The sequence below is a fragment of the Acomys minous genome, assembly GCF_964271855.1.
Source record: "Acomys minous genome assembly, chromosome: 9".
Lineage (NCBI taxonomy): Eukaryota > Metazoa > Chordata > Mammalia > Rodentia > Muridae > Acomys > Acomys minous.
In genome coordinates, this window is record NC_140490.1 from 46706552 (window position 1) to 46723975 (window position 17424).

At 39.4% G+C, this 17424-nt stretch overlaps 1 long non-coding RNA gene across 1 annotated transcript in view; it reads right to left on the bottom strand.

Moving 5' to 3' along the window:
* The window catches only part of LOC311604628, a 62391-nt gene that overhangs the window by 32839 nt on the left and 12128 nt on the right, over nt 1-17424 (bottom strand). Inside the window, exon 2 of the long non-coding RNA XR_014781592.1 lies at nt 15661-15836. This is a non-coding gene — a long non-coding RNA (uncharacterized lncRNA). The remainder of the gene's footprint in view (nt 1-15660; nt 15837-17424) is intronic.

Here is a 17424-nt window from a genome sequence, read left to right on the forward strand (position 1 = left end):
TTTTGGCAGAATAATGACCACTGTTTTCCCCAAATTATTTATATCCTAATTTCTGGGGCATGTAGGCATGCTGACCTTACCTTCAACATTTTCACATTAAGTCAGCATCCCTGAGATGGATAGATGAGTGTGAATGACCCAAGTGGGCCAATTTAACCTTCCATCCATGCTGTGGTCAGAGGAAAGAGTGACTATGATAAAAGCTAATGAGCTGTTCCAAGTTTTTTAAAATTAAGAGAGGCCAGGATCCAAGGCATACATATATTCTCTCTGAGCTGGGCAATCCAAGACAGAAGATCCTGCCCCAAGTCCTGCAGGAACACTTAAATCCCTGACAACATCTTCACTTTAGACCTATAAGACTTGTGTGGCTCTCTGACCAACAGATGATATGATAATATGTTTATGTTGTTAGTAGGACACTAATCAGTGTGAGGACTGAAAAAGATGAGTAAAGGGGGGACATCCAAAGTGTCCAGCTGTCCCCAGATGCTCTCTTCTGCACAGCCTCCACCCACACTGGGCAAGGTTCTTTGTGAAGCCATGGGTTATAACCTATCTCAAAACAACCGTATTTCCTCTCCAAGGCCACAGTCTTCAATAAGAGCCCCCCTTTCCTTCTCTACCATGTATCTCTATGCTTACCTAAGACTATGAAAATGTAAATATCAAGTTATAGGCGGCACCTACTTACCTTTAGGTGTCCATCACAGTCACTGCCTGCTGATGCTTCCCAACTGCATGCTGCATAGATGATATGTTGCTATGTATTGAAGATGTGGGAAATTGAGTATGCATCTTTTTTCTCAAAGAAATACTTATTGGAAGCTTTGATGATCTTAAATTTTCTGACCACATTTTTTTTAGGATGAGATAATAAATAAAGGACCTCCTCAAAATAAATTTTAAGCCTTGTCTATTTCATACTTTATGGTGGTGCTTGGATTTCATAGTTATGGATCCTAGAAAGCACAAAATTCCCAAAGTAGACATCTAGATAACAAAGTCCTCATAACATTTTCCCCAGGAAAGAGCAAAGCATCTTATAATTCTGATGGAACCACGGAAGATGCCAGAGAGCCAAAGCAACCTTGGGCAAAAAGAACAAAGCTATAGGGTCAGCTTTAAAGATTTAAAGATATGCTGCAGAATTATAACAATAAAAACATCAAGGGGTATTGGCACAAAAACACATGTGTACACCAAAAGAACAAAATAGAGGACCTGGTCATGAGGACACAAAACTGCAAACTGCAGCTATCTGATATTTGACAAATACACACACACACACACACACACACACACACACACACATATATACATATATGTATATACATACATATATACACACATATATACATATAACTATACACACCGGAGAAAGGCAGCATTTTCAACAAGAGAGACTTGGAAAAATGGATCTCCATATGCAGAAAAATGAAATCAGACCCATATTTATCACCCCGCACAAAATTAACTCCAAATAGATTTTTAAAAACCACAATGTGAAACCTGAAATGCAGAAACTACTATAAGAAAGTTTAAATAGCACTCTTTAAGATATGGGTGGAAGAAAGGAACTTTCTAAATAGAACTCTATTTGCTCAGGAATCAAGGCCAGCAAATGACAAGTGGGACATTCTATATATCAAAGGAAAGAGTGAGAAAGAAGAGGTAGAATATTACATATACATATATAATATTATATATTATATATCATATATTATATTATGTATTATATAACATAAGATAGAATATTGTATAATATATGAAATAATATATAATTATAATAATACAATGTATTATAATATATTATGTTTCATATATTAGGGACTTGAACAGAGAAAGGAAATAAAAATGCCTAAGAAATGTCTTTTAAAATATTCAATAGCCTTAGAAATTAGAGAAATGCAAATAAAAACTACCTTGAGATTCCATCTCATCCAATCAGAATGGCTAAGATAAAGAAAACAACTCATGACAAATGCTGTTTAGGATGTGGAGAAAGTGGATACTTCCCCACTATTGGTCAGACTGCAAATTGGTGAATTCTGAGTTTACTGCAGGGAAATTTGCAGTGGTACATTTTAGAAAGACTCATCAGAAAAAAAAACAACAGGGACCAGCACTAGCATAAGCCAGCAGGAAGCCAGTCTCTTGAATGCTGATCAGTGAGGACCATAGCATTCATTTGCAAATACACAAGTGTCTGACTATGCTGGGAGCACAGCTCAGTTGAAAAGGTTCTTGCCTACCACGCCCAAAACCCTGGCTTTGAGCCTCAACACATAAAACAAGAGCATTGACATATTTCTGAGTACTGAAGAGGAAAGAGCAATGTCAGAAGCTCATGGCCGTCCTTGACTACCTAGCAAGTGGGAAGCTAGCCTGGGCTACATGAGTCCCTGTCAGGAAATAAGGAAACAAACTAGAACAAAACCAAAGCTATCCCAAACAAAACAACCCAGAGAACTCAAATACAACGGAAATACAAGAAAATGACCTCAAATCCTTAGTAATGAGGATACTAATGGAGGAAACAAATAAAATTCGTAATCAAATACAGGAGGACGCAGACAAACAGGTGAGAGACATAAAAGAAGTACATAGAGTGGAACTGGAAAAATTTCAGGAAAATGCAAACAACCAGATGAAAGAAATAAATAAAACGGTGCAAGCTCTGAAGACCTATAAAGAGGCAATGGAAGAAACTCAGGAATATACAAACAGTCAGATGAAAGAAATAAAAAAAATCAGTTCAAGAACTGAAGACGAAAACGGATTTAATGATAAACACACAGACAGAAGAAAAACGAGAACGTGCGACCTCAGAGAAGAAGGCGAGCAACACAGAGGCGAGCTTTTCTAACAGAATCCAAGAGATGGAAGAACAAATCTCAGGTCTAGAAGATACAATCACAGATCTTGAAGCAACCAATAAAGAAAATGCCAAATCTGGAAAACTTCTGACACAAAACATACAAAAAATTAAGGACACCATGAAAAGAAGAAATCTGAGGATAATAGACATTGAAGAAAGAGAAGATATCAGTCTCCAAGGCCCAGAAACTATTCTCAACAAAATCACAGAAGAAAATTTCCCCAATCTAAAGAAAGAGATACCTATAAACATACAAGAGGCCTACAGAACACCAAATAGAATTGACCAGAAAAGAAAAACTGCCCGTCACATAATAATCAAAACACAAAACATACAGAACAAAGAAAAAATATTAAAAGCTGCAAGGGAAAGGGGCCAAATAACATTTAATGGCAAACTTATCAGAATTACACCCGACTTTTCAACGGAGACCATAAGAGCCAGAAGGGCCTGGACAGAGACCCTGCAAACCCTAAGAAACCACAGGTGCCAGGCCAGACTACTTTACCCAGCAAAACTATCAATAACTATTGATGGAGAAAACAAAATATTCCATGACAAAACCAAATTCAAACAGTACCTATGCACAAATCAAGCTTTACAGAAGGTACTAGAAGGAAAAATCCATCCCAAAGGGTCAAGCTATAACCAAAACTACTCAGGAAATAGATAACTATACCATGGCAAAAACACAACTACACAAAAGCTCGACTGGAAACAACATCAAAATTAAGACTCTTAACAGTCACTGGTCATTAATATCTCTCAATATCAATGGTCTCAATTCTCCACTAAAAAGACACAGACTAACTGAATGGATGCAGAAACAAGATCCAACATTCTTCTGCATTCAACCTCAGGGTAAAAGGTTGGAAAAAATATTCCAAGCAAATGGTCACAAGAAGCAAGCAGGCATAGCCATTTTAATATCAACAAAATAGACTTTCAACCAAAATTAATCAAAAGGGATGCAGAAGGACACTTCATACTCATCAAAGGTAAAGTCAACCTAGATGACATCACAATTCTGAACATCTATGCTCCCAATACAAGGGCACCAACATTTGTAAAAGATTTGCTAAAAAAGCTTAAACCACACATTGATCCCCACACAATAATAGTGGGAGACTTCAACACCCCACTCTCACTGAAGGATAAGTCATTGAAACAGAAACTAAACCGAGAAATAACATCATTAACCAATGCCATGGGTCAAATGGATCTAACAGATATCTATAGAACCTTTCACCCAAACAAGAAAGAGTATACCTTCTTCTCAGCACCCCATGGAACCTTCTCCAAAATTGATCACATCGTAGGTCACAAAGGAGGCCTCAACAGATACAAGAGGATTGAAATAATACCTTGTATCCTATCAGATCACCATGCTCTTAGGCTGCAATTCAACAACAACAGAAATAACAAAAAGCCTACGAAACTAAACAACTCTCTGCTAAATGACACCTGGGTCAGGGAAGAAATAAAGAAAGAAATCAAGGAGTTTCTGAAATTCAATGAAAATGAAGGAACAACGTACCCAAATTTGTGGGATACATGGAAAGCAGTGCTAAGAGGAAAATTCATAGCACTAAGTGCCTTTAAAAAGAAATTGGAAACATCGCACATAAGCATCTTAACGACACAACTGGAAGTCCTAGAAAAAAAAGAAGCAGAAACACCCAAAAGGAGTAGACATCTGGAAATAATCAAACTCAGAGCTGAATTTAACAAATTAGAAACTAAGAAAACAGTCCAAAGAATCAACAAAACCAAGAGCTGGTTCTTTGAGAAAATCAACAAGATAGACAGACCATTAGCCAAACTAACTAAAAGGCAGAGGGACAGTATTGAAATCAACAAAATCAGAAATGAAAAGGGAGACATAACAACAGACACTGAAGAAATACAAACAATCATAAGATCCTACTTTGAAGGCATATATGCCACAAAATTTGAAAATCTAAAGGAAATGGACAATTTTCTTGATCAATTTCACTTGCCAAAGTTGAGTGAAGAACAGATAAACAAGCTAAATAGTCCCATTTCCCCTACAGAAATAGAAGCAATCATTGATAGTCTCCCAAACAAAAAAAGCCCAGGGCCAGATGGTTTCAGTGCAGAATTCTACCAGACCTTCAAGGGGGAGCTAATACCGATACTCTTCAAACTACTCCAAAAGATAGAAATGGACGGAATATTACCAAATTCATTCTATGAGGCCATAGTCACATTGATACCTAAACCTCACAAAGACTCAACAAAGAAAGAGAATTTCAGACCAATTTCTCTTATGAACATCGATGCAAAAATACTAAATAAAATACTTGCAAAACGAATACAAGAACACATCAAAGATATCATTCATCATGACCAAGTAGGCTTCATTCCAGGCATGCAGGGATGGTTTAATATATGGAAATCCATCAATGTAATCCACCATATAGACAAACTGAAAATAAAAAACCACATGATCATCTCTTTAGATGCAGAGAAAGCATTTGATAAAATCCAACACCCTTTCATGTTTGAAGTTCTAGAGAGATCGGGGATACAAGGCACTTTCCTCAACATAATAAAGGCTGTATACAACAAGCCAATAGCCAAAATCAAAGTAAATAGTGAGATACTCAAGGAAATTCCTCTAAAATTGGGAACAAGGCAAGGCTGCCCACTCTCTCCATATCCCCCAATATAGTACTCGAAGTTCTAGCCAGAGCAATAAGACAACAAAAGGAGATCAAGAGTATCCAAATGGGAAAGGAGGAAGTCAAATTATTCCTATTTGCAGATGATATGATAGTGTACATAAGTGACCCTCAAAATTCCACCAGAGAACTCCTACAGCTGGTAAACACCTTCAGCAAATTGGCTGGATAGAAAATTAACTCAAAAAAGTCTGTAGCCTTCCTATACACAAATGACAAGCTTGCAGAGGAAGAAATTAGGAAAACCACACCCTTCACATTAGCCACAAGCAATATAAAATATTTAGGAGTTACTCTAACTAAGCAAGTGAAGGACTTGTTTGAAAAAAATTTCAAAACTCTGAAAAAAGAGATTGAAGATGACATGAGAAGATGGAATGATCTTCCTTGCTCATGGATTGGGAGAATTAACATAGTAAAAATGGCCATCCTACCAAAAGCAATCTACAGATTCAATGCAATCCCTATAAAAATACCTACACAATTTTTTAAAGACTTTGAAAGTTCAATTCTGAACTTCATATGGAAAAACAAAAAACCCAGAATAGCTAAAACAATCTTGTACAATAAAAGGTGCTCTGGAGGAATCTCCATACCTGATCTCAAACTGTACTATAAAGCAATAGTAATTAAAACAGCATGGTACTGGCACAGCAACAGGCTGGTTGATCAGTGGAATCGAATCGAAGACCCAGATATGAACCCACACACATATGGTCACTTGATTTTTGACAAAGAAGCCAAATCCATTCAATGGAAAAAGGATAGCATCTTCAACAAATGGTGCTGGTCTAACTGGATGTCTATGTGTAAAAAAATGCAACTGGACCCATATTTGTCACCTTGCACAAAACTCAAATCCAAGTGGATTAAAGACCTCAACATAAAACCAGAGACACTAAGTCAGATAGAAGAAAAAAGTGGGGAGGAGCCTGGAACATATTGGCACAGGAGACAACTTCCTGAACAGAACACCAACAGCCCAGGCCTTAATGTCAACAATTAATAAATGGGACCTCATGAGGCTGAAAAGCTTCTGTAAGGCAGGAGACACTGTCAACAGAACAAAGCGGCAGCCTACAGACTGGGAAAAGATCTTCACCAACCCTACATCTGACAAAGGTCTAATATCCAAAATATATAAAGAACTCAAGAAATTAAACACCACCAAACCAAATAACCCAATTGAGAAATGGGGCTTGGAACTAAACAGAGAATTCTCAACAGAGGAATATCAAATGGCCGAGAAACACTTAAAGAAATGCTCAACCTCCTTAGTCATCAGGGAAATGCAAATCAAAACAACTCTGAGATTCCATCTTACACCCATCAGAATGGCTAAGATCAAAAATTCAAGTGACACCACATGCTGGCGAGGATGTGGGGAGAAAGGAACACTCCTTCATTGCTGGTGGGAATGCAAACTAGTACAGCCACTTTGGAAATCTATCTGGTGCTATCTCAGAAAACTGGGAATAAGGCTTCCTCAAGACCCAGCTATTCCACTCCTTGGAATATATCCAGAAGATGCTCCAGCACACAACAAGAAAATTTGCTCAGCCATGTTCATAGCAGCCTTATTCATAATAGCCAGATCATGGAAACAGCCTAAGTGTCCCTCAATAGAAGAATGGATAAAGAAACTGTGTTACATATACACTATGGAATACTACTCAGCTATTAAAAACAAGGAATTCCCGAAATTTGTGGACAAATGGATTGAGCTAGAAATGATCATAATGAGTGAGTTAACCCAGAAGCAGAAAGACTCAAATGGTATATACTCACTTATATCTGCATACTAGCCCAAGGGGCATGTCCCATGAAAGCCTTCACTTACCAGAAAACTGGGACAGAGGGGAGGACATCCCATTGAGACTCTGGATGAGAGAAGCATGGGAGAATAGCAAAGTAGAAGGATCCAGAGAGTCCTAGAAACCTACAAGTAGAACATTATGGTAGGCAGATTTGGGCCGAGGGGTCCTGCTCAAACTAAGGCACCATCCAAGGACAATACAGGTGGTAAACTTTAAACCCCTACCCAGATCTAGCCAATGGTCAGAACAGTCTCCACAATTGAGTGGAGAGTGGGATATGACTTTCTCAACGTACTCTGGTGCCTCACATTTGACCATGTCCCCTGGAGGGGGAGATCTGGTGGCACTCAGAGGAAGGACAGCAGGTTACTGAGAAGAGACTTGATACCCTATGAGCATATACAGGGGGAGGTAATCCCCCTCAGGAACAGTCATAGGGGAGGGGAATAAGGGGAAATGGGAGGGAGGGAAGAATGGGAGGATACAAGGGATGGGATAACCATTGAGATGTAACAAGAATAAATTAATAAAATAAAATAAAATTTAAAAAAAAACCAAAGCTATAGACAGCCATTCCCAAATGGTAGTTATTAGGAGACAGAAGAAGTAAAAATTTAAGTACAAATAAAAATACATTTTTACAGATACTGATGAGAACTGACCTAAGGGAGCAAATGACTTAAGTCAGCATATTGCAGTTGTATGATTTTGAGCATTCTTTTATTTCAGTCTTTAAAACACATGTAAGTTTTGTGTCAGAATTGTGGTCAGGATTATATCATACATGTAAAAAAGACCCTGTGGTGTGTTTGTTATAAACAGCAGCAAAACAAACAAACAAACAAACAAACAAAAAAACCCCTTTAATTCAATCTGTCATTTGTTCAAAACCTACTTGGCCTTTGCAAGTGCAGTGACACAGACGTGAATATAACAACTCCACACATGCAAGAATTGCTGACTTCTCAAATTCTGACAATTGCAAACGGAGTTGCCAAAATGCTTCAACAGAGCAATTATAAGCTAGCTCTCTTTTGTCTCATGCGTGATTTTTAGATGTTTCATAACTAACAATCTAGCATTATCAGCATTTTCAGGCACATTAGGATTTGAGCAGCCGAATGACAGTTCCTCCTAGAGGAGAGATTCCCACTTGCAGAAGCTGACCTGACGACCATCGGCCCGAGTTCTGCAAACACGAAACTAGCCTCCAGTGCCTTTTCTGACAACATTTGCTGATGTTAGAGTTCTCATGGAAACATTCAAGTCCAGCACATCAATCCTTTTTTATGAAGATGTATTTATCTTTTGTTTTTTTTAATGTGCATGACTGTTCTTCTCTGCATGGATAACTGTGCACCATTTCCATGCCTGGTGTCTGCAGAGGTCAGAAGGTGGCATCAGGGGGTGATAGAAATTGAACCTGAGCAGTATGGGCTCAGAGCTGCTGAGCCAGGTCCCCAGTCCCTCACCATCAGTTCCTGAAGACTTGTGTCTTTTTAGTCCTGTCCTCCAATCAATGAACGCGTGTGCATGCATGTGTGTGTGTTTGCTTTCAGATGTGTGAAGCTGTCTCCCAAGAACCCAGGAAAGCTGTTTAGGCAGATGAGAATACCCAAGTGGATTTTAAAGCCTTTACCAGTAATTCTCAATCCAGGACAAAATACAGAATCTAGGCGCCTTTGAACAAATACCTATATGTTGAAATGTCCCACTCAGAAGTGATTTATTTAGGAAAGGACACAGATTAAACTAGGATTTTTAAAAGTTTCCTAGGTGGTTTGAATGAGTTGTCAAAGTTGCAGAGTCATGCCCTGCACCCGAGAACAGCTATGCACTGTCTTGGTTATACATCAGCTTTAAGAATGCTAATCTCCTGTGTATGTACAGGGTCTATTAAATAAGGAGGGAGGTGCAAGCCAAGCTTCGCCATGTTTTAAAACTCCCCAGTGTGTGCTACCCAGGTTGAAAACCACTATCCATGCCATAGCATCACTGCATCACTGCAGCGATGATGATGTACATTAAGCATCAAATGACCCATCATGTGGCCCAGTATTTCAGCCTCTGCATCTGGGACTCATATTGGAGCGCTCATCTCGCTTTTCACATATGGAATTAACAAAATTAATTTCATGTTCCCTCGCACCAGTTTTACTAAGATGAATACAATGACTGATCAGAGAACTGCCTCTCTTGCCTCTCACACATTTGCTCTTACAGTATCTGGGGAGCCAGTAGCCTACTGTGAGCAAAAATTAATGCCATTCCAAAGGGATAAATTGCCCTGGGCAATTCATAATATTGTGGACATTGGGGTTCTTCTCTTTTTTTTTCTGGAGATTTAGGATTCCTGATATGATATGGTATGCTGTGGGATTTGAAACTAGCAGGTGTTTTTCTGTAAACTTAGTCCCTCCATGCTCACTGCTCTTCAATCTCTGCTAGTCCCTGGAGAGCTTTGCACAGGAAGCACTGGTCTGGGTGTTCCAAGTGGTTTGACTTGATCACAATTGTCTTTATTCGTCCTCCTGCAAATCAGTTTTAGAATAAGATCCTCAGTGACTAGATTTGGAATGAGCCTTCAATAAAGTCAAATCTGTATTCTTTCTATGGCTCTGGCATGAAAGCGCTGTGTAGAAATAGATCAGCTCTGACTACCTCAACCCGCTCCCAAGAGATTAACTACTTTCGTTCCAACATCCTAACACTGTTTCCTAATTCTGTATCTTTTTTTTTCATCTTGCTGTTATTCCTTTCTCAGTGATAACCCAACTTTTAAGAAACATAAAATAAATTGTGGAAATACTTCATGTTGAAGAAATGGCATAACTACATTGAGTTAGGGATGTTTGTTCATACCAACAACCTCAGCACTTAGTAAGCTGAGGCAGGAGAATCCAAATTTCCAGATCATCCTCAGTGAATTTGAGACCAGCCTGGACTACAGGACCCTCTGTGACAACACGAAACAATAGGATCACCATAATTAAGTGATGCTTGCATTGTTTTTCTGATTTCACTTCTGCGTGTGGCTGCAAATGGTTCTGTTTTTCTATTGCCTAACATTGCCTGCAAGTTCAGTGAGCCCTTGGACTTCTCTTTGTGTTAGCATGTTATTAGCAGGAACTGATTCTCTGTGGCATGAATGCAGCATATTTACAAAATAAGTTCTTCTTAAATTAGGCAGTTCTGTGTACAATAAATGGATTATAATGTGGAGATGAAAATGGATTGAAGAAATTAGTCATTAAGTAATCTGTGCACACATGCCTGTGAGCATGCACAGACTTAAGTTATCTCAATATATCTATGATTCAGATGGCTACTGCAGAATAGATAATAAAGAAATGACTTACTATCCCTTTCTTTTCTTTGCATAGGGATCATCAGAAATGGCAGCCCTGGTCCACAGATACTGTTCTTTAGCCTCCATTACAATGGACATAGAATAGTAAATGCTAGAGTCTGGATCTTGTTTGTATCACTCTAAGTGGGGACACAATTATGAAAATAGGATGTTCAAGACCCACAGAGTCAATCACCCTTTGACCTGGCTAGTATCCACTATGGAAAATGTATGCGGCAACAAAAGAGACCTGGTTTCCTTCATGCCTCTATGTTTCGTGATCTAGGATAGAGTTTTTTACATGCACCGTTCAATGGAAAGAGCATGCTGTTAAAGTCTTCAAACTTCCCCGATCCTGAGAGACTATTTAGTCCTACATCTTCTATAGGTGATGCTGGAGATTAAAGCAAGAGTCTCATTCATACATGTCAGACAAGTGTTTTCCAACTGAACTATATATAGTCTTAGCCCTTGGAAGGCTAACTTAAAAAAAAAACCATTCACTCTCAGAGGAATGGAAGCCAGGTAGTGAGCCCGGAGCTACAATCCTGAATAATTCTGTTCACAGAACAGAATAATTCTGTTCATCGCCATTTAAAAGAATAATCCATAAAACTTGGGCTCCTGAATACCACAAGAATTAGAGTTCCCTAAATGTCATCTCAGGATCCTTATATCTGACTCAGAGGATGTGCCCCTTTAGGCTTGGGACAAGGGGGTATATTAGTTTCCTTTTCACTGGGACAAAGCACCCCTCAAGAAGCAGCGTTAGGGTTTGTTTTGGTGTGCAGCCCGAGGGCCCATTATGGTGGGAAGGCACGGTGGAGAGAGCGGCTCTTGCCTGTGGCAACAGAAGCATAAACCAGTGCTCTTCAACCTTCCTAATGCTGCCACCCTTCACGACGGTCCCTCATGTTGCAGTGACCCAAAACCATACAAATCATTTCGTTGCTACTTCATAACTCTAATTTTGCTTCTGTTATGAATCATAGTTTAAATATTTGATATTTCCGATAGTCTTTGGTGACTCCTGTGAGAAGGTTGCTCAAACCCTTCAAAGGGATCATAACCCACAGCTTGAGAACCGCTGGGCTGGCATAAACAAAAGCAAAGAGGAATGCTAGCATTCATCTGGTTTCTCCTTTTCCCTGACTCCTGAACCCCAGCCCAAGGGATGCCCATAACCAGGTAAGTCTTCCCTCCCTCCGCTAAAGCTCTTGGAAGCATCCATATAGACAGGTGAATAGACAGGTCTCCTAGGTGATTCCGAGTCTAGCCAGGTTGACAGTCAAGAGTAACCATTGCAGGGGTTGATAAACCTCATCACACATAATTTTAAAATATATTTATTATCTTTTCCTGTAGCTTACTTAGGGTACCATGTGACCCTGAGAATCACCCTAAGCCACAAAGGCTATGTAAAGATGGTGAGGACCAGGCTGATGTAAGTGGCCTACGCTGTCACCTAAGGCCATGGTGATGTCTGGATCCATGCTGCCACTGAGGGTCATGTCTGTGTCCATGGTCCTATTGCAGTCTGGGTCGGTGTTGATGTCTGTGGCCTGTGTCACCACCAAAATTAGTGTGTATGTCTTCGGTCTGTGCTGCCTCCTGAATCCATGCTGATGTCTGTGGACCGTGTTGCCGATGGGGGCCATGTTGATGTGGGTGGCCTGCACTGCCAACCTGAGGTCATGGTAGTGTCTATAGTCTGGACTGCTTCTAAGGGCCTTGTCTTGGTCCAGGGGCCTACTGCAGCCTAGGGCTGAGCTCATGGTCTGCGCTGTCACCAGGAACTATATGGAAGCCCACAATCTTTGCTCCTACTGACTATAAAGAACAAGGAAACTACTTCTTTTGCAGTAATATTGAGGATTACAGATGCATAGTTGAGAAAGATGGACATGGAAGGCTTCTGTGACAACCCCCTACCACCACCCCTACCTCCACTCTGTCCCAAAAAGTAGCAGCCTAAACAGAAAGCCACCAAAGAGAACTCTTAAAAGGTGTGATAAGAGCCAGGCATGTCACACCACCCCAGCATTCAGGGAGGCAGAGGTAGAGGGATTTATGTAAGTTTGAGGACAGCTTGATCTACAAAGGGATCCAAGACAGGCAAGGCTACACAGAGAAACCCTGTCTCAAAAAACATAACAAAGAAAAAAAGTGTGATAAGGATGCTGAAGCTAGCATTCCATGATTGATGGCTTTGGGCGGAGGTGCGGGAAGGGAAGACTCCATTTGTATTTAAGGGACAGACCACTGAGAGTTTGACTATGTTCCTGTGAGTGTATGGACTTGCTTTTTTATTTGTGTCTTGGGGGGCAGGGCTCACAAGGGTGGGGGTAGACATGAAAGGACTGGGAAATGAGTGTGATTAGTGTGCATGATGTGAAATCCCCCCAAAAGTCAACAAAAATATTATGTTGAACAACAAAAATGTAAAGAAAATGATGCAGAAAGAGAGGAAAAATATCACATGTACAAACAGAAAAGAATCAGCCTAGATGAGGAAGAACTGTCAGTCAGTTTGGAGAAAACCATGCATGACGGGAGTGTCCGAAAATAACATAAGCATGGGAGACCCATGAAACTTCATACAGGCTACAACAAATGGATAAGTGAGGTCTGTTGCGGATGATACAAAATACTCTTGAAAGGAAATAAAAATGAGCATCTCCATAAAGTAAGGAAAATGCTCTAGGTTTATGGACTGGGAGAGCCAATAGTTTAGATAACTGATCCTTCCAAATTAATCAATACTTCAAAACACTGAAAATCAATTCACATGAATCTTTGTGACATTTTCTTATCCTATTCTAAAATTTGTATATTAACGTTCAGCATAAAAGAATAGCCTGTGTCATCTTGAAAAGGTGACACAGGACCAGGCCTCTTAGTGACAGGACTTGTTATAAAGCTACGGTGACTCAGACGGAGTTGTATGACAAGGCTGTCAAAGCAGGTTGATATAATAACATAAAAACCTGATGGAGCAGAATAAGAAGTGACTCACAGATAACTTCCCTCAGAAAAATTCCCTTAGAACCCAGCAATCGCCATCTTACGGATACATCCAACAGAATCGCTCGTAAGACCAAGTTAAATTGTTTACAGCATCACTCTTTACATAGTCTAAAACTCAACAATTCAAATGTCAATCAGTGGCAGATTTCATTAATAAACTGTGGTACATTGTTGGAATTGCATATCATACGTTTCATATTTGTAACACGAATAACAGAATAAACCAACCAATACTATATGTAAAAAATAAACAGGGTACGTTGTAGTTGAGCAAAATCAGACAGATACATTCTCTTGTCACTAATGCCAGTTCAAAGGTCAGGAGCGAGCAGGGGCATGCACAGAGGCCCTGGGAGTGGGCATCTGTGGGGAGGGGGGCACATGGGAGGGGTCTTGAGGATTCTCTTTTCTTCTGTGGTAGTTATGCCAGGGAGCTTGCTTTTTGAGGATTCACCGAGCCCTGTGTAAGCCTGTGGACATCTTAATAGAGAAACTATGGCATGACGGAAAGTCGACAGTGTCACAGTAATTAGATCTCAATGCAGAAAACCACCTTTGACTAGGATGGGAAATGGTTTTTTTCCAGCCTTATATTTAAAAGAAGGCCCTTTCTTGGCATACTTTGTTTCTCCTTAGACAGTTTTCAATAACAAATATTGAAGTGGCTTGTCTCGAAAGAGAGAGAGTGTAGTACAGGCCAGGAGATAGATGATGGGGGAATAATTGTGTGGGAAGAAAGAGACAAGAGGCCGGCCAGAAGTAATGGCCCAGAGATAGAAATCACAGCAACTGAAGTCTAATTATCTATAGGATGAGGGGAAGGGAAGATAAAAGTGATTCCAAAGTTCCTAGCTTGATAGATCTGAATGATTATAGGGAGTCACACTGGGTCATTTTGGGGAAGAGTGTAGCTTGAATCATTAAATCGCTGCTTGGTTTTTTGCTATCTAAGATATGGATCTGGAACCTGGTTTAAAAAGTAACATTAGAAGCATGAGTTTAAGTTTAAATGGAAGTTTAAATCCCTAAGAATCTCCACTTCCTACCCCAAGGAAGTGTATGCTATGAAAAGATATTATAATTACAGATGGACACTAGGGGCGAGGATTAAGCAAGTCTAAACAACAAGCCCACACGGCACATGTCTCAACTGCTTTTAACGTATGTCAACATTCTGTTGGCATAAGCAATTATATCATGTTCTCTGTCTCTTGGTGTCTATTTCCTAGGTATGAAAATTATTGCTAGAAGCATTAAAAACAATACCTGCTGTTTGCGTTTCACAACCAAATTTGTCCCTCACATCTGAACCAGAAAACAATATCACACGGCACCTCTTACAATGGAAATTGTATCAGAGATCTTTTACAGTGTAAGAAAAATGATATTAACTTATCAAGCTCTTAACTTCACATGGGAATATCAGAAGCTTAGACCAGATGTAAGAATATCTTAGAAAATAAATATGTTGAGGTAAAACATGATTATTAATGAAATATTTATAGATTTGTATAATGGGGTTAATAAATACTTAAGCAATTGTCTTTGCTGGTAGAATATAGTTTGCCCTTTATTCTCATTACCTGGAGACCATGATGCAATCCTCTGACTCAGAACAGTACCCAGTACAGAAAACAACACATTCTTCTTCCTCTTGTGTGAACTCATTGTCCTAATTAGCCTTATTTAGCAAAGTATCCCCAAGTCTAGTGGCTTACTTATTACAACCCTATTTTCTATCTCATTTTGGGGATGGCAAGAATTAGCGAGCCTTTGCTGGGCCTACCTTCTGTCCATTTGGCATTGGTTGAGGTCCACCAGGGGTGTGCACCTGGCCAACAGACACAGCATGGAAGAGAAAAGGCGCATGGTTGCACTCACATTTATGACTTGGTCAGGGATGGCTGGAAGTCTGGGTCAGTCCATCTGACTGTTAACTGGAGGTTCTGAGAAGAACATCGCAAACATGGCGGCTTTGGAATAATCAATCTTCTGCCTGGTGGTCTAGGTTACTGAAGACTGGAGGCAGGAAGTAGACACAGCTCCTTTCTTAGGGCCTGAAGAAACAAGAGCAGTATTGGGTTTTGGAATGATTATTTTGTCTGATTTGGAAGCTTCTCAGATTCAGTGGGAAGAACATTAAAGAATTTGGAGAGCTATTTAATTCATTTTATACACAAATAAAAGTCAGCTGTGATCGTACTTGTTAAATGTTTGAATATGCCAGCCCAGGTTCCAGAAACTAAAGTGAAAGCAAGTCTAAAAATGGTCACATTTCATACATCAAATTAATTTTAAAAAGATAGATAATTGTATCTGGGTCAAGACAATGCACAAAATGGAAAGTTGAGAATAAGGCATAGATGATTTTGTATCCTGATAAATGGTATTAAATAAGTAGAAACAGAGAAAAACTAGTCATTGTTTTTGATGCCTTGATTTACAGAATATAAGTCAGACACTTGTACTAAGTACAGTGTTATCCTGGGACTGGACTCAGCCATGCTTGCCATGGAGGAAGAAGCAGACAGAAGTCAGAGCAACCTGGAATTGCCAGGTGGCATGGCAGCCTGCCTGTAAACTCCAACTTCAGAAGGTAGAGACTGCAGGCCAGCGGGAACAGATGATTGCCAGCGAGCTCTGGATTTCATTAGGAGACCCTGCCTCAAAGAATAAAGTGGAAGATCAAGGAGGAGCCTTGACATCAACCCTGGGTCTTGGTTGGAAGACCCACATATGTGTGCATCCACATATTTAACAATATGCATGTACACACTACACCGATGTATTCTTGGTATTTTTATTTCTAAACAACCTTTGAAAGTAATATTTATTCATAAATTTCCACATGATTCCCACACATTTGGTTTTGAGGCTGGAGTGTTAGGGAAAAGAAACTCATGATGAGTATGTTCCTCATGGATGTCATCCCTTATTTTAGACACTTTATTGATTTAATCAATTAATTCCCCCAAAGGAATCTTAGAATTTGACATTTGCATTCTCATTTTATAGGTAAGGAGATCCAGATTCAAAAATTTCATTAGTATATGGTACAATGTATACAATACATATAATACATTTTGTGTGTGCACGTATATCATGCATATGCTAAAATATTCAGAAGCTATATGCAAGTACATGTGTGTTTGCATGGTACATTTGCATAGTATAATGTTATAAAGTACATAAGTATTTATAGTTTATATGGTACAGATAAATTATACATATTTTATTACATATAGAGCATACTTATTTGTTATTTGTTTACTGTAATACAGTGTATATGCTTGTATATTGGGAGATACATATATCAGATCCCTTGTTATCTTTCTGCTTCTTATATTAGCACAAAGGCACCTTGTTAACCTCTTGGATGTATTGTTAATCAACACAGTACAGCACCCTAAATATCTTTCCAATTCAGCATATTCTTATGTGTATGTTAGGTAAGGCAGCTGGTGATGTGTTTAAGAACCACCCAGATTGAATCAACAGTCATTACATCAGGCAGTTTTACTGTAGATAAAACAGACAACATATTTCCAATCTGGGGTTTTGAAAGAAGCCTATGCCATCACCATCCTGTGAATGTCAGTGCACATTTGTCTTCACATGATCAGCCATGTTGAGTTGTCAGCTGAC